This window comes from Pelobates fuscus, chromosome 10 (assembly GCF_036172605.1).
Source record: "Pelobates fuscus isolate aPelFus1 chromosome 10, aPelFus1.pri, whole genome shotgun sequence".
NCBI lineage: Eukaryota > Metazoa > Chordata > Amphibia > Anura > Pelobatidae > Pelobates > Pelobates fuscus.
The window spans coordinates 76,451,016-76,469,933 of NC_086326.1; positions in this window are offsets into that span (position 1 = coordinate 76,451,016).

Consider the following 18,918-nt stretch of genomic DNA (forward strand, 5'->3'; position numbering starts at 1 on the left):
CTGGCACCTTAACCCTGCAATGTAAAACATTGCAGTTTTTGAGAAACTTCCAAAGCACAGACCAAGTAAAACTCAGTCACGACAGTCATTGACTTAATGCCTTCCTATGTACAATTTTAAATGTATGTAGGACACTTGCTGCGCATGTGCATTAGGTCCCCAGACAGTGCAGAGCACTGGATTGGACCATCACAAAAGATATTATGCCTCTTCCATTATTTTGCCCGGGGAGGAGAAGTAAGCAGAATAGAGGGTGCTAGAACGGAGTAGGGAGGGGCCGGGCGGGGCCGGACCGCCGAGCTGTAAGGTAGCAAACAAGAGTGGCTCCTGCAATAAATACATGATTAAACTGCTCAAATGTAGTTTTCTACCCCAAAACAGACCAACTGCGATGGTGCCCAGAGCAAGGGGACTGCTGGATCCAGGGAGAGGCTGGCTCATCGAGCTTAAGTCCCCTGGAGGAGAGACTTTCGTTGCCCCAACTGAGGCCTTCTCCAGCGGTGAGTGGGGCGGACGGCAACCCCCACCAGAGGGGCAAAACCAGGCGGACCCGGCCCTGTTCCTTTAACAAAAATATACCCCAACTCGCAGGATTCAACTTAACAAAAGACAACACAGAGGAGAGATACGTCTACCGGACCTTAGAATGGCCGGACTTGACGTATATGAGAGGAGACAGAGTCAGGAACGATCCGAGGTCAAGGGCATAGAGAGACAGCGTAAACTAGGACTAGCCGGGGTCTGGTACACAGTAAACAGCAAGCCGGCAAACAGAACAGATAAGGATAAAGAGATAACGTAGTCAGAAACAAAGCCAAGGCCAATACAAAGGAACACAACCCAACACAACAAGCGCTAAAGGGAACTGAAACAGAAACCATGATAGGGCAGGGAGTAGAGGTAAGTTTAAATAGCTTCTAAACTAATGTGATTGGCTCCTGTCATATCCACAACCCCAAAAGGTAAGTGTATGGGGAGTGTGGCATGACAGGGGCCAATGGGAGCCTTTTGGCAATTTAAGCTCCCACTGTCTCTTTAAGCCTGTAGCATGTACCAAGATGACCCAGAAGGCTGTGAATTCATGCAGACAACACTAAGCTCCCTTACAGAGCTGACACAAGCCTCCAGAGGCATACCAGTGGCAAGCTCAACAAACCACGGCTGCAGCCCAAGGGAACCCAGCGAGATACCCAATGTAAACCACGGAAGGACTATGCTCTGATGCCTGCTCTGATGGACACTCGCTCCCTGCTACACAGAAACAGCAGAGCAGGTATCGGATAGCTATGGGACTCCCCCTGTTCGTGAGGTCTCAGGACCACCATGATGACAGCCCACTCCTACTAGTGCGGCGCAGGCGACCCCAATCAACCAGGGTGACAACTTCTCTAAAGCAATATTCTTAGACCTAGCTTGAATGTTATTCTATAGTCTAACTGCACTAGCCTGTTTGCATATCTAGCGTTGTATACCTGCATTACTTGTGTAGATAATAGACTAATTTATGTACCGATCAAGACAGTTTCCAGCATAAACCTATTATTAAAGTCGATGCTCAACTGTTACCAGTACTTAAGCCTAACTATACTATAAAATTGTGCATGTTACTCTTATGTCCCTCATGTTAAGTGACGAAAATGCTTGAGGACTGCTTTTGGGGCACCTCAGGCCTGCTTGTACCACTTATATGTACTACAAAAATAAAGAATTAAATAATTAAAAAAAAGAAAAGAAAGGAGTAGGGAGTGGGACACCATAGCATTTTGGATACAGATTTCTGCTTTTTAAATCTTTTAAATGTACATAGTAACCATGGAACTTCACTCCTATTATTACTACAGGGTATGGGGGTTATCGCAGTACAAATAATGGTAACACTGTACCTTTCTTTTCTGTGCATGCTAAAGCAATAAAAATACAGAGAATCTCTGATGAAGTGTCCGTGAGGCATGAAATATGCAAGCATCATCGTGGTGGTGCCTTCCCCCAGCTGTACAGCCCCAGCCACAAATTTTAAATTAAGAATTAAATATATTTTGTTTTTAAAATGTATTATGCACAGTTTGGGCATTTTTTCTCCCTAATCACTTGGCTGCCTTAATTTTGGAACCTGCTACAACCACAATGCATTACATTATTAACAACCAGTTACAAGTTATACTTGATAAATATTCCCCTCTCATGTATGAGAAGTAATAGGATAATATTAAATACCTAGTGGCTGGTGAATGCTCTTACTCTTGCATCGTATATGCTCAAGGAAAACATGGTCATGAATTTTAGAGTAGGCTACCTTCGACATTGTTAATTATAACCGTCCATCTTACCACACAAGGAGGAGCAAGTCCCCCTTCATTTACAGGTTCTTAAAGTGCCAAATTTGGGGGGTGGGCAGTTACTGGATGCTATGCTAGTTACTTAGGAGTAACCTATTATTAATAAACATATATTTGAAATTAGAACCAAACATCAGGTTGACTAGAATTGTGAATGACTCCCCCGATTTAAGTAAGTGGTAAAGATGAATTTCTAACACTAAAGAGGAACTATCATGTGCATTTAATAGTCACACAACCTCTAAAATAATGTATAGAAAGTGGGATAACGGATTTGAGTGGTGTACCTAGGCTTTGTTCAATCAAACCCTCAACATAGCAGCCAGCATCATTTTCTAGGTCAACACTAGTTCACATCTGTTAGGTAACGTGTGTAACTCTGTCCATTCATTACATTAATCTGTTTAAGCCTTGAACATGTACTATATGTGCTATATATGTACTATATAAGAGATTCTACTATGTGGTTCTACAAATATATTTCAAGAGTAAAGCTTCAGCAAATATATGCAAACACATTGCTTTTACATTTGTATTTTAAGGCCTTGTGTTGTTATAGGAACACCTTCGGAGTTAGTAACTAATGTGAGGAGACACGTTTTCAAAGCAAATTTAACATTTAATGCCAAAATAGCCAAACTAAGAAAATCTGGGAAAAGTATTTCCTGCTTGACTACTTTAGCCATAAGTTTGAGATTTACTCTGAATTCACTTTGAATTACTGAAAATTCTTGCTTTAATGGAAATCCCTGTAAGACAGTTCTTTAGGTAAAGTAGTCAGATAAGAAGAGATCATTTAAGTCATCCCTAAGTTTTAAAACTAACCTTTTTTAGTGTATCATGCAGAGCTATAACTGTAAGTGCTGTGTGAGAAAAAAATGAAGTCCACAATTCAGTAGGTGACTTATATACTGTCCTACAGAAGATCAGAAAAATTAATAAACTTATAGCATGTAAAAAAATTGATCCTTCACAAGATGGTCATTGGAGTAACAGAAGAAAAATATCTTGGCGTCCCTGTAAAAATGAACATTTGTAAACCACGTTTACTAGTACATATATTTAGATTACAACGCGATTCTGTTTCATATTTTTGGAAGTGTAGGACATCAAATGAAGAAAAACGCATAAGAAAATGTCAGTAGACTACTCTCAAATGTTGGCTTACATATTTCATCAGTGATTTATGAGACAATGCATTGAAGAAGATATTAACCAAAAACAACTCACTTTCGTTTGACTCAAGCATATCAATTACCGAAAAAATGTAAAGTAAATTAATTGTCTATGCATACCAAATCAATGTTTAGTGAAAAATGTGTGTATTATTTCCAATTTGAAAAAGACCTGCAATTGGCAACAAAGACCTAATTTGTCTTCACATCCTAATGTAAATAATTTGAAATATGCAAATAGGCTGGGAGTCTTGTGAAATGGGCTAGCTAACGAACGTAAGCATTACTGTTATATGAAGATAATTGACTACAGCAGGAGCTCTATGAAGTCTACAGTTCTTGAGATGAAATGGTTTTCTTTCATGAATTAGTCTTAATAATGAATGTTCAGGATTTGTAATGCTGTGGTTTCTACCAGGTCAGAATTAGTTTTGTGCTGCACGAAAAATTATGAAACATAGTTATTTTATGCTAAATAGAAATATTACAATGTTGTGTTAGACGAAGGCTACATTATTTAGAATGATGTACTCATAATCTCATTAATCATTGCCCTATTTTAAGGGTTTTTAAAGTTTTTTTGAAGTGGTTCCAGCTTTTAGCATGTAGGGGTTTTAAAGAACCAGACGTAACTAATCATTGTAAACCATGAAAATGTATTACAACAGAAGGAAAAAAGGGTGTACTTGTGAAACAGAACACAATGTCTTGTGAAAATAGGAGAGCTAAATAAAAAAGTAACTCAAAGTAAAAAGTAACTAAAAAAGTCTCACTCAACAAGCCAGTGTAAAAAAAAAAGAAAAAAAAAAGAAAAGAAAATGCTTGTTGTTCATAGTCGTCCATGAATTACAATTTCATAACTTTTTTTGAGAAAGTAATGGTTATTAAAACCTTAGAATAATAATACAAGTTATTAAGTAGAATACATAAAACAGGATTCTGTAAGATGCCAAAAATAATATGCATATGTAATCATTAGCCAAATTATTAGGTACAATAAGGCATTCATCTGAGAGCAGCTAAATGCATAAAATTTCACAGTATCGTAGAAACTGCTGATCTTCTGGGATTTGCAGAGAAAGACACAAGGAACAAAAAAACATCAAGTAGGTAGAAGTCTATGGGCAAAGATACCTTATTAATGGACAAATATTCAGAATCACAACCCCAAACAAACTGCTCAGCCATTGTACATTTCAGTTGGTTTGTGATTCAGGTACATTTTGGCATGGAGCTTGAAAAATCTGACCTATCACCCAATCAGCCCAAAATCAGACGAATTGAAGTTTAGACTGAAACCAATATCCGAGTCTAGTAACCAGTATAAGAGTGCCAATTAGGACGTAATTTAACTGCCAAAATTACCCAACTATAACCACAGCTGGACTATTTTAACCTACATATCGCAGCTTTGTTTTCATTTTAATACAAATCAGGTTTAGAGAACCTCCACATGCTAATGTGAACCACTAAATAAACCATGAAAATCTTTATTACATTATGAACAATGCATGACTACACCAGAAACACTAAAAACAAAAGTGTTTGGAATAATGATTAAAAGATTGTTGAAAGCTGAAGTATACTCAGACAATATGTAATTTTATTTTTAACCATCTGTTACCACCCCACATTCAGTTATCAAATAGATGGAGTGCCGGAAATCAGAACATTTCTAAATAACAATACTGATATTTTATTGTGTTTGTAAGTTTTATATACTGTTTCAGTAAGGATACATTAAATTTTCATATAGTACCACAAACAGTGCTTCAGGATCACTATCAAGTTGCTTTCATACAGATGAGACCAGCAGTATGTCAAAAGACACCAACGTGATACCGCTATCGGTATCGTTATGGTTTCTTTCCTCCTACTGCTGGTCCCAGCTGTGGTTTTAATGATGGAATAATAACTGTACTGTTTGTGATTTGTTTTTAATTCCATTTTGCACTGTTTGGACTTTTTTTCTCCCAATGTTTTTTGGCTAAATCATGTAAGAAAGACAGACAGCCAGATGAGATTACTGATAACAATTGAAGAGGAGAGTTTATTTAGAGCATACTCCTAAACGTGGACATGAGGCTAATGCCAATGGCTACTTGAACCATTTTTAATTTGGTTTCTAATAAAACATTTGGCTGCCAGCTTTGAGATTTTGAGAATAGGACCTTAAGGTAAGGTTGACGTCTTGACAAGTGGTGTCCATCACCATACTCATCCATCTGGCAAATATCTATGCAAATATAATATTATTGTAGACTTTACTAGTTATCATTATTCTAGATAGATAGGTAGATAGATAGATAGGTAGATAGATAGATAGATAGATAGATGTAACAATGTATCTTGCAGCTCTAGGTGTACCCTACCTTATAGAATGTTCCTTATTTCCAAATTCCAGACATTGCAATTGCACACATTAGATTTATTCACCCTGCAGTGATACTCTTTAAAGGTATTCTTCAGTCTTGGAGTAACCCTCAGTTTTTTTAAATACAGTTTTGTGAACAGTGCATGAATGAACAAAGTTACACATAGTGGCAGGTCAGGCCGTAGAAAGGATGCCGGGATAAGTCTGCCATGCATCTGTCCAGCATGCTCATGTCAAGTTGGACACATTAGGGGTTTGGTATAAAAAGTACCTGTTCCGAAATTGGTGCAAACATGGAAAGATATGGAGTTACAAATGCAATGTGTCTGCTGGTTCCTTGGTTTCCATGGTGACTGCCCCACCTTTAGTATGTTGGAACAATCTTCAGAACACAACACTTTTTTGCACATAACCCCCAGTGGGGCAACAAAGGAGCAGTAACATCAGTCACTGAAAGAGTAGTGTCATTGCTGCAGTGTTTATTGCAAATTGGAGTTAAGAGCATCTGGGTGCAGGTACACCATGACGGGGGACACTATAACCTATGGATGAAAACACATTTTTATGATCCTTAGAATGTCCCTTTAAATTTGTCTAGAGCTTAAGTTCCCTAGGTGCTTTACTGACACAGAAGTTATTAGATCCTGTTTTTGTGCTTTTGTTAGGGTGGATGAGAGCCGATCACTCAGCTTTGCACTCCAGCTCATGGTTCTGCAATTAAAAAAACCCTGCCCTGAGCCGCAGGTGTTGAACTTGTCAGTATAGTGATGACATACAGTCAGCTGCAAATTTGCCAGTGCACCTGCATCTTTTTCATTCAAAACTTAACCGTTTCTCTTCCTTTTTTTAAAAAAAAGATTCCTTTTTAAAATTCAAAATTCATTTAAAAAATAATGTTATTGTTCTAGTGTGTTTTTATATAATTATAATATATATAAATATTTATAAATAATAAATCATTATAAATAATATATAATTTGTAATCTGTTAAGAGTTAAGAATTCTCAATTTTAGAAATAGAATGATGCCTATTGCCTTACATGTTATTATCCGTTTAAATACCCTTCAATAATTCATCCCTCTGCATATTTGAATGCTTTTATAAGCATATAATATAATATAATATTTGATCCAGTTAGTTTACATTTTTTCAGGTAAAAGAACAAAAATAGGAGTAGTCTTATCTTGTATGTTTATATTGTTTATGTCATTCTGTTTTTGTAGTCACCTTTCATACGCAATAGCCTAAGCAAAAGCAGAACATTTTTGGGTGTCTAATCAATAGAATTTTATGATATTATAACGGACTTGAACAATGTTGAATTTAGATTGTTTGATTCATGAAATCCCAATACACATACGTTTGGTGAACTCTGGGTATCAGACTGGTAAAAATGAACATAAACAGCTTGAAAGATGGATGTCAGCATAACCATCAGATTTGTAACTAGTCTACATGTTCTCCATAAAAACACTTCTAGAATCATATCAACCCATCATGCAATTTGTTATCCCATAGCAGTCGACCCTAATACACATAATATATGTAATTTATATAAATAGGTTTATCTATTTTGTATTTAAATCCCACCTCCTCTAGATCGTAAGCTTATTTGATCAATATCACCATTACTTTATAATATGTTTATTTAAGATAGGAAGATAGTTTATTAATAATAATCTCAGTCCCTCTTCTCTACACATTAGCATAAAAGAGAAAGGGAAACTAAGGATCCCAAACTCATTTTATTGCATATGGGCTGGATGTGAGGAGAAAGAGGGTATACATTTATTTTATTTTATTAATTGCATGCATCTATCAGTGAACCTTATATTTATGCTATCACTTGGATATTATCTCATTTTACAGCTTGGGAGCAAATACTGAACTACATCGTTGATATTGAATCATTTTATTAACTGGGCCAGCGCCTTTTTAAGAGGCCCAGTACTGTCACATTTTGTAAAACTCTCTTACCATGGGATTCAGTAGTTAGCTTTATCTGTAGTAACTAGCAAAATGTAAATAACGTTATACTTAATTTGTGTCAATTAGCATGATTAATGAGGCAACCAACCTCTCCCAAAACATAAAAACCTGCAGTCAGCAAGGCACAATATCATGTTAACTTTTTCTCTCAACCATTTAAAGCAACACAAAACAAAATCTACAAAAAGCACAACTTATATTATTATTATTATTTATAAAGCACCAACAAGTTCTGTAGCGCTGTACAATGGATGGGCTAAAAGACATGTATTTGTAACCAGACAAGATGGACGCACAGGAACAGAGGGGTTGAGGGCCCTGCTCAATGAGCTTACATGCTAGAGGGAGTGGGGCAGGCCCGGACTGGCCATCGGGCACACCGGGCAAATGCCCGGTGGGCCGCGATGGCCGTGGGGCCGAGGCCGGCAGGGGAGATCACAGGATCTCCCCTGCCAGCCCCAGCAGGGCCAGCGCGCTACCCGAGCGCCGGCCCTGCTCTGAGCCTCCATGGGCCGGTGGGGAGATCAAAGATCTCCCTCACCGGCCCAGAGACACTGACAGGCGGCCGCCGGCTGTGGGGTGTGAGGGAGGCAGCAGAGAGGACCGGCGGAGCTCAATCCAGCAGCTCCGCCGGGTCCTCTCGCGAGGTCTGAGTGTTGCCGCGGTTACCGCGGCAACGCTCAGATCTCGCGAGAGTGAACTCTAGCCGGCAGGTTAGAGTTCACTCTCACCACTGGACCACCAGGGAAGGAAGCTGCAGAAAGGATCCCCCCCAGGCAGAACGGCTCCCCCCCTCCCATGCTAAAGGTAAGAAGGGAGGGGGGGGGATATAACTTTTTTTTTTTTTAAATTATTAATAATATATTTAAATGAAAAAAAAATTAATTATTAATATATTTAAATTAAAATATTTAAATAAAAAAAAATCACACCAACAGCCCCCTCACACACACAGCCCCCCCCCAGACACACACAGCCCCCCCCCAGACACACACAGCCCCCCCCCCCCAGACACACACAGCCCCCCCCCCCCAGACACACACAGCCCCCCCCCCAGACACACACAGCCCCCCCCAGCCCCCCCCAGCCCCCCCAGACACACACAGCCCCCCCCCAGACACACACAGCCCCCCCAGACACACACAGCACCCAAACACATACAGCACCCCCAGACACACACAGCCCCCCCAGACACATACAGCACCCAAACACATACAGCACCCCCAGACACACACAGCACCCAGACATACACAGCACCCCCAGACACACACAGCCCCCCCAGACACACACAGCACCCAAACACACACAGCACCCAAACACACACAGCACCCCCAAACACACACAGCACCCAAACACACACAGCACCCAAACACATACAGCACCCAAACACATACAGCACCCCCAGACACACACAGCCCCCCCAGACACATACAGCACCCCCAGACACACACAGCACCCCCAGACACACACAGCACCCCCAGACACACACAGCACCCCCAGACACACACAGCCCCCCCAGACACACACAGCACCCCCAGACACACACAGCACCCAAACACTCACAGCGCACGCAGACACACAGCGCACGCAGACACACAGCGCACGCAGACACACAGCGCACGCAGACACCCAGCGCACCCAGACACACAGCGCACCCAGACACACAGCGCACCCAGACACACAGCGCACCCAGACACACAGCGCACCCAGACACACAGCGCACCCAGACACACAGAGCACCCTCAGACACACAGAGCACCCTCAGACACACAGAGCACCCTCAGACACACAGAGCACCCTCAGACACACAGAGCACCCTCAGACACACAGCACCCTCAGACCTTCAGACACACACACATCACCTTCAGACACACACATCACCTTCAGACACACACATCACCTTCAGACACACACATCACCTTCAGACACACACATCACCTTCAGACACACACAGGACCCTCACTCACAGACAGCACCCTCACTCACAGACAGCACCCTCAGACAGACAGCACCCTCAGACAGACCGCACCCTCGCTCACACACATACACATATATAAAATAACCCTCAGTGAGTTAACAGACAAAGAAAATTAGAAACCTAGAATGTGACGGCAGATAAAAACACCCTCACACACAGCACCCCTCTTAAATACACACACACTGCGCCCCTCACACATACAATACGTCCAAATATATATATATATATATATAGGAAACATGGGGGGATGGTTGCACTCTTGTGTATTGTTTATTATATATATATATATATATATACACACACACACACACACACACACACACACTACAGCACCCCTCACACTGCACCACCACACACATTACGCTCCAGATACACGCTAGATCCCTTACCCTATATGCACTCTTAATCCTCTATATATATACACACACACACACACACTCTCTCCTATACACACTCTGGGTCCTTTACACACTAGATCTCCTACACACCCTCTCTACAACCCCTACACACACTACGTCACCTATACACACACACACACACACTACAGCCTGTATGCACACACTCGCTACATCCCCTATAACACTATGCCCCCTATACACACACTATCTACAGCCCCTAGCCACACATATTACACCACAAACACAAATGAAATTGACCTATTTACACAATACCACACCACACTCTACACACACGCAATTTCACAAGCAGGCTCCAAACACATGCACCATACACTTTCCTGGCCCAATTGTCCTCTGGTATCCCACTTGTGGAGACACCAGAGACAATTTAAAAGCAAACACAGCGCAAGCCTTTTTCTAATGCCAGAGCTCTTCAGCGCGGCTCTGCGCATTGAACCAACTTGCTCACTTTGAGAGGGGGTGTGCTTGTCATTAGTGATGACAAAACACACCCTCTCTGGCCCCGCCCCCTTCTTAGGGGGCCGCTCTGATTGAAAAATGCCAGGGCCTAATTTTTTTCCCAGTCCGGCCCTGGAGTGGGGTATAGTGACCCAAAAGGTAAGGGTAGGGTAGAAAAGTAGGATGCTAGGATAGTGTTCAATGAGGGCTTAGTGTTTTGTTTTGATGACAGTTGCTGGAGAGAAATCAGGGTGCGGGGAGGAAAAGCTGTTCACAGTTTAATTAATATGCTTTCCTAAAGAAGTAAGTTTTCCATTTTTTTTTTTGAAAGAGTGGAGATTGGGTGAAAGTCTAACAGAGAGGGGAAGGGTGTTCCACAGGATCAGTGCAGCCCTAGAGAAGTCTTTAAGGTGAGTATCAGAGGTAGGAGTACTCACAGAGGTTAGATGTAGGTCTCCGGTAGAGCGTAGGGGCCTAGATGGGACATATCTGTGTATTAGTGAGGATAAGTAGGTCGGAGCAGCATTGTGTAGAGATTTGTAAGCAAGTATCAGGATCTTAAGTTAAGTCCTATATCTTACGGGAAGCCAATGTAGGAACTGACAAAGGCGGGAGGCGTGGGAGGTACGGGTGGACAGGAAGATGAGCCTTGCTGTCGCATTCATTATAGACTGTAACGGGGTAAGTTGGGAACACGTAAGACCACTGAAAAGCGGATTACAGTAGTCAAGGCAAGAGAGGACAGTGGCATGGACAAGCACCTTTGCCGTATCAGGCGTTAAATAGGGTCAGATGTGCTCAATGTTTTTGAGATGGAAGTGGCAGGATTTGTCGATTGATTGGACATGAGGGGTGAAGGAGAGTTCGGAGTCAAAGAGAACACCTAGGCAGCAAGCCTGAGAGGTAGAGCAGATGGTAGCACCATTAACTTGGAGAGAAACAGACAAGATCCGCCTTCCAACAGTACACAGTCTCTATTTAAACCCATGGAGTGGGCGTGGATGATCTAAACAAGTGAGAATGTTCACAATCTATTGAATGTGTCCAAAGACATCCTCCATATGCATTAGTCCAACTACAACAGTCTCTAAGTAGTGGACATAAAGGGGGAATATCCACTAAATGTTGAGTTGAGCATACAATAGTATAAAACATAATAGTGCATATAAAGATGGTAATGTGTAAAATATAAAAATATACAAAATATACTATATACTTTGCAACAAATAAGCTCCTCATAATATTAAAATGTGCACTGTAATATAAAAAAAAATATTCATATCACTGAATCAATGAAAACTACCAACTAATATCTAATTACATACACCTGCTATCAGGAGAAAAAAACAGTAATTAGTAAGTAAAGGAGAAGGCATCATAAAATACTACAAAACAGCAATAGAAAATATTACTACGAATCAAAAGCTCAGTACCCACTATAAGAATGTTGTTGAAATTTGAAGCTTATAAAATATATATAAAAATATAAAAATGATTGTAAAATATTATGACAAATTGTAGAGATCAAATTCTATGTTCAACCCATGGGGTTCTAATGCTTTTTATTTATAGTCCCATTTAATTTCTTCCCTACCAATTTTTTAAATTTGATTTCCACCCCTGCGTGATTTTTTAAGATCATTGTATACTTTGGTCACAGCTGTTTCAACAGAGTGACGAGCGCGGAATCCAGATTGAAGCAGGTCAAGCAGAGAGTTGGATTCAAGGAAATCTGTCAATCTCGCATATACAACTCTCTCAAGGATCTTGGAGACAAACGGCAGTAGCGAAAAAAGGGTGGTAGTTGGACGGGGGAATTAGGGTCAAGGTTGGGCTTTTTCAGAATCGGGGTTACAGTTGCATGTTTGAAGGATAGAGGAAATGTGCCAGAGGAGAGGGTGAGACTGGAAATTTTAGTGAGAGACAGGGCAAGAAAAAGAGACAAAGTGAGATACGAGGGAATAGGATTGAGGGAACAGGTGGTGGGGGTGGGAGGAACGGAGCAGAGCAGAAACCTCTTCTACTGTAGCGGGTGCAAATGAGCATAGGACAGCTGAGGGAGTGTGGTTAGGGGAAAAGTTGGTAGTGGATGGAGAGAGATGAGAGATCTCTAGCCTGATTGTAATATTATATTGCTTATATTAATATATATGCCTCAAACTGTTTTTTTTTTTTTACCTTCTTTTGAATCAACAGCGAAAAAACAAATGTGAGGAAGGCTAAACTTGATGGACACATGTCTCTTTTTAGCCTATGTAACTATGTAACTAACTATGTAAAATAATCTTGAATTGCTATATCCAGCTATCTTATTGGAATTGCAAAGATATGCATGCCTAAGGGCCAAACATTTGGAGGTTTATTTTAAAAGCTGTACAGGAAAAAAGGGGAGAAAAGGCTGCGCCAAGAGATACAATAAAATAAGTCCCAATAAAAATATAAAAAGGATATATATAAATATATATAAAAGTCAATATAAAAAGGAGGATAAATGACTATGTTGCGCTGGTGTTCTCTCTTCTTATGATGCTTTGGATCCTCCCGTGATATGTAAAATATAAAAGGGAAAAGGACCAATGGTGCAGATTGTGGGGTACGTGGAAAATGAAGAATAAAGATGTAATAAACTCACATTTGTATGAGCTATAACCAGCTCAGGTGGAATGGGCGTTCTGCAGTATAATCCCTGCTAGTAGGATATCAGGAAATTCTGATCCACTGGTGCTGTCCAATTCTCAGGAGAAGGGAGAAAAATATATAACAGATAGTGCTCTCTGAAGATAAGATGTGGTATATACAAAACAAAATAAATATACTCACAGTATACAGTGCAGATGACACTGCACTTGAGATATGGCGTGGGTGGTATAATCCCCACCTTAGGATATATAAAATGCCAGGAAAGGATAATATAAAATTGGAGTGATAAAAATATATATAATAAAAATATGAATGGCACAGAGATAAAGCCAAACGTAATTTATTATTAAAAGTATACAATAAAATCCATTAACGCGTTTCACCTCAAGGGTTTTATCAAAATGGAATAACAATGAAATACAGGGTGACCCTCTGTAAGGTTGCTGCCTCCTTTGTATATTATTAGCGCTAACCTACTCTACACTTTTTCTTATTTTAAAAGCTAGCTAATAAAAAAGTCAGTAAACAAGGGGGATCTAACTACGTAAACTAGCTGTAATGTAAATTAAAGCTAAAATTCTAAATTCTAGAATTGCTAATAACAAGTCATAACAGTGCAATCTATGATCAACCTGAGATTTAGTAGAGGCTGTTATTAAAGGGACACTATAGTCGCCTGAACAACTTTAGCTTAATGAAGCAGTTTTGGTGTATAGAACATGCCCCTGCAGCCTCACTGCTCAATCCTTTGCCATTTAGGAGTTAAATCCCTTTGTTTATTAACCCTAGTCACACCTCCCTGCATGTGACTTGCACAGCCTTCCATAAACACTTCCTGTAAAGAGAGCCCTATTTAGGCTGTCTTTATTGCAAGTTCTGTTTAATTAAGATTTTCGTATCCCCTGCTATGTTAATAGCTTGCTAGACCCTGCAAGAGATACAATTGAGATACAATTATTTAAGGTAAATTACATCTGTTTGAAAGTGAAACCATTTTTTTTTCAATCATAGCCAGGAGAGGTGTGGCTAGGGCTGCATAAACAGAAACAACGTGATTTAACTCCTAAATGACAGTGAGTTGAGCAGTGACATTGCAGGGGATTGATCTATACACTAAAACTGCTTTATTTAGCTAAAGTAATTTAGGTGACTATAGTGTTCCTTTAAATATTCTGTAAGGAAACTATGGCATTGAGTTTGCAAATAAGTGGGCATTTCAATCAAAACGTATACAACTGCAAAAAAAAATAATAAAAAAAAAAGTTTCCCGTGCACTCTCCCAAATCACTATGCACATTTAAATAGTGGGACTCTTAGCATTACTCCAGTGGCCATTAGACTGCAAACTCACCTGCCTTGTTAAGGCAATATTAAGGGTTTATAAATGTGTAGGGGTTCATAGAAATACTCCTTTCCATGTCATTGGGGATTTTGCCTTTCAGCTGAAAGAAGCAAGGTCAACAGTTAGTGTAGGAACTACCTAAGAATATTTGCCTTGACGTGGCAGATGAGCTTGCACTTTAATGGCCACTTAGTTAATTAAATGTACATAGGGATTTGGGATAGTGCACCTGTAAGTTTTTTTTTTTCTTTTGTTCTATGTATTTTGGTTGATGAATACTGTAGCCATTGCTGACACCCATGAGCAATGGGTGTTTGAGCACAGGGCTTACTTTTTGTACATTTATACAGCTGCATTATTCAGTCTGTCCAACACAAGAGGTAATACAAATGTAAAACATTTTTTGTAAGATTAAGGATAAATATTCCAGAGTACATTTTGGTTGTAATTCAATAGGAGCAGAAATAATTGTTCACTGAAAAATGTATTTAAAGTTAAAGATCTAACTTCTTGATTCAAAGAAGCTATTTCTTACAAATGTTTTAGCTTTGAGAAGAAAATAAATAATTGCATGTGTTTGATAAAAGAGAAGGATCACATTGCCATGATCATACGATAGAGTATTGCAATATGGTTAAGCTTAAGCTTGCTTGACCAACATGCCACATGTACAAAACTATGATAAGCCTTTTAATTCAGCACATGCTGTTGTGAACTTGGGGCTTTTTATTTGGCAAATGCTACAGGAAGTGGCAAGGATGCAACCATGTAAAGATTTCTGTCTTTCGCTGTTTGCTATGTGGTTTTACTGGGAGTGAGTATTGCTTACCTAAAAATAGGATGAAGGTTGACAGCTGATGGAAATACAAAAGGGGATTCGTAACCAGGAATTTCAACAGTTGACAGGCGGTGGATCAGTTCTGCTTTGTGATACACTGTGTCTCTGGAGCACCAGACACTTTTAAAATCATTGTAATGGAGTACTTTGGGACCAAAGGGAATAAAACAAGTCCTCAGGATGTTTATTTCAATGGTAAAGCCAACAGGACATAATTTTAGCAACACTGAAAAATATCCTCAGTGTACAGGAGATACGCAGTGGGCTGTCAGAATGGAACCACATGGGTCAAGAACTTAACTTGTTTAACAATGGTTGATCCTGGCTGTTGATTTTTTTTTAAAATGGTTTTGATCTTTTATTGCTTCTAGAATCTTTTTTTCTGTTTTTGAATTTTATGTATGGATTTGTTTGTTATCATTTAAAGATATCCATTTAAGTAATACAATCTAAAATAGGAGAATGTTTTAAAATCTTATAACATTTCTTTCTCTTTCATTCTAGTGAACAGTGCTGAGTGCGCTTTTGATTTGTATTCGACACATGCATTCATAAGAGTTCCACTTGTGCTTATCCTAAAAATGTAAACATAAAATTAGATTTTAGATTTAAAGGACAGAAAGTCAATTGGTCTGCCCATCTGCTTTTATCTAAAGTACCCATGTTACAGTCATGGATCTGTCTGTCTTCATTGTCACTATTTCTTTGTTCACTTGATAAGTTATTGAACCAATAACATGATAAGACAAGTGGAGTTTTTCGGCTACAGTTCATTATAAAAAAAAATAATAATAACTATTATTATTATTAAACATATCAATCAAATGTCTATGATTAAGTCACTATGTTTTGAACGACACGCACCAGATGTGACTAGTTGACTAATCTTTAATAAAGGAGCTCATGGGAGCCTGAAAATGATTTTACCACACTGTGCCTGTCACACACAGGCAGACAGATATTGACCCATATATGCCACACAAACATAGATATAGACACACCCACACACATACATATATTGACCCATATATGCACTACCTCACAAAACGCCGCCCCCAAATGCCCAGGGCAAATGCCTTGTTAGCCTTGCGGCTAACAGACATGCTGGGCGGGCGGCACTGGCGGGCGGGCGGCTGGCGAGGGAGCTCTTCCTCTGAGCTGTCTGCTCAGCTCCCTCGCGTGCCGCAGAGTGAGGCTGGGAGCCGGAGTATGATGTCATCTTCCGGCTCCCAGCCTCACTCTGCGGCGTGCGAGAGAGCTGAGCAGACAGCTCAGAGGAAGTGCTCCCTCGCGCACCGCGTGCCCGCCAGTGCCGCCCGCCCAGCAGCCACTGGACCACCAGGGAGAAAGAGAACCCCCCCCAGCATTCCCAAAGGTAAGGAGGCTGGGGGGAGGTTAAAAAAAAAAAGTGTTAATGTGAGTGAGTGTGTGTGTGTCTCTCTGTTAGTGTGTGTGTGTGTCTGTTAGTGTGTGTCTCTGTTAGTGTGTGTGTCTCTGACTGTGTGTGTGTCTCTGACTGTGTGTGTGTGTGCTAGTGAGTGTGTGTCTGCTAGTGAGTGTGTGTGTCTGTTAATGTGTGGGTGTGTGTCTGTTAGTGTGTGTCTGTTAATGTGTGTGTGTGTGTGTGTGTGTGTCTGTTAGTGTGTGTGTGTCTCTGATTGTGTGTGTGTGTGTCTGCTAGTGAGTGTGTGTCTGTTAGAGTGTGTGTTTCTGTTAGTGTGTGTGTCTGTTAGTGTGTGTCTGTTAATGTGTGGGTGTGTGTCTGTTAGTGTGTGTCTGTTAATGTGTGGGTGTGTGTCTGTTAATGTGTGTGTGTCTGTTAGTGTGTGTATGTTAGTGTGTGTGTGTCTGTTAGTGTGTGTGTGTCTGTTAGTGTGTGCGTGTCTGTTAGTGTGTGTGTCTGTTAGTGTGTGTGTGTCTGTTAGTGTGTGTCTGTTAATGTGTGTGGGTGTGTATGTTAATGTGTGTGTGTCTGTCAATGTGTTTGTGTCTGTAAGTGTGTGTCTGTAAGTGTGTGTGTCTGTAAGTGTGTTTCTGTTAGTGTTTTTGTGTTTGTTAGTGTGTGTGTCTGTTAGTGTGTGTGTATGTGTGTGTCTGACTGTGTGTGTGTTTGCCTGTTAGTGTGAGTGTGTGTGTCTGTTAGTGAGTGTGTGTCTGCTAGTGAGTGAGTGTGTGTCTGTTAGTGTGTGTGTGTCTGACTGTGTGTGTGTCTGTTAGCTAGTGTATGCGTATCTGTCAGTGAATGTGTGTGTGTGTGTGTATTTCGAAGGCAGGGCGGGGGGAAGGGTTGGGTGGGATTGGCGCGGGGGCGGAGGGGGCCTGAGATTTGTCCTGCCTAGGGCAGCACAAAACCAGGATACACCACTGCTTGGTGTAATAATATAACAACTGGGTTCTCTGGTGAACAATTCTCAACCTTTTCAACAGCTCTTATTTTTTTTGATTAAAGGAACACTGTACTCACTATACAAACTTCATTTAATTGTAGTTGTTATAGTGCCTAAAGTAGTCCCCCCTTCCCTCTCCCCCTCCCCCCCCATGTTGTAGCCTCAAAATGTTGACATTTTAATAATTAAAAGGCTTGGAAGAAAGGCTTCAAGTCATAGCTCCAAGCCCTCTGGATAGGAGAGCCGATACCGTTACTTACCGGCTCTTATATTCAGGTATAATGTGACATCACGTGTGCAAGTGCAGTGCCATCACAGGTTTTCATTGAGAATCATTGCATTCAAAAAGAATAATTCTGCTTAGAATGGAATGGTATTCAGTTTCTTTTTTGGCTCCCAAAACACTTTAGGCAAAAACTTACATTTCTGCTGCCAACTACTAAGCTCACATTCCATATTTGGGATTCTGTTAAACATACTTTATGCAACCACCACTGGTCACTCCCATGTTATCTATGCACATAGGTGTGCCCACCTTTAATCACAAAGTTTGGAAACTATATGGGTTACCGGTACTTTACTAGGGTTCCACCGGGATTGATATCATACCATATCTTAAGGTAAAGGCCCTTTACAACTAGCCATCTCATACACTGTTTTCAGATCTACAACTGACATCTGTACTGATACATGTCCAGGCTAGATAGCAACCCACAATGTTAGGGTCTCCATTAGCAAATTTTGAGAAAATGTGCTTGCAACCTTTCTCTAATAAAAAAGTGTTCTTTCTGTTTGTTAACATTGTTTAATGGACATGTTTTCTCATGGCCTCTAGGCTTACAGAAGTTTAAGTTTGGCAAAGAGACCTTAGATATGTAATAGTTCAGGGCAGGTGGACCCAAATCTTTGGGATGCATAAAGCTTTATGTTCTTTGCCTGTCATTTAAAACTTTTCATGAAATTTATGTATAGATGGCAATATATACACTTGAGCTATATTA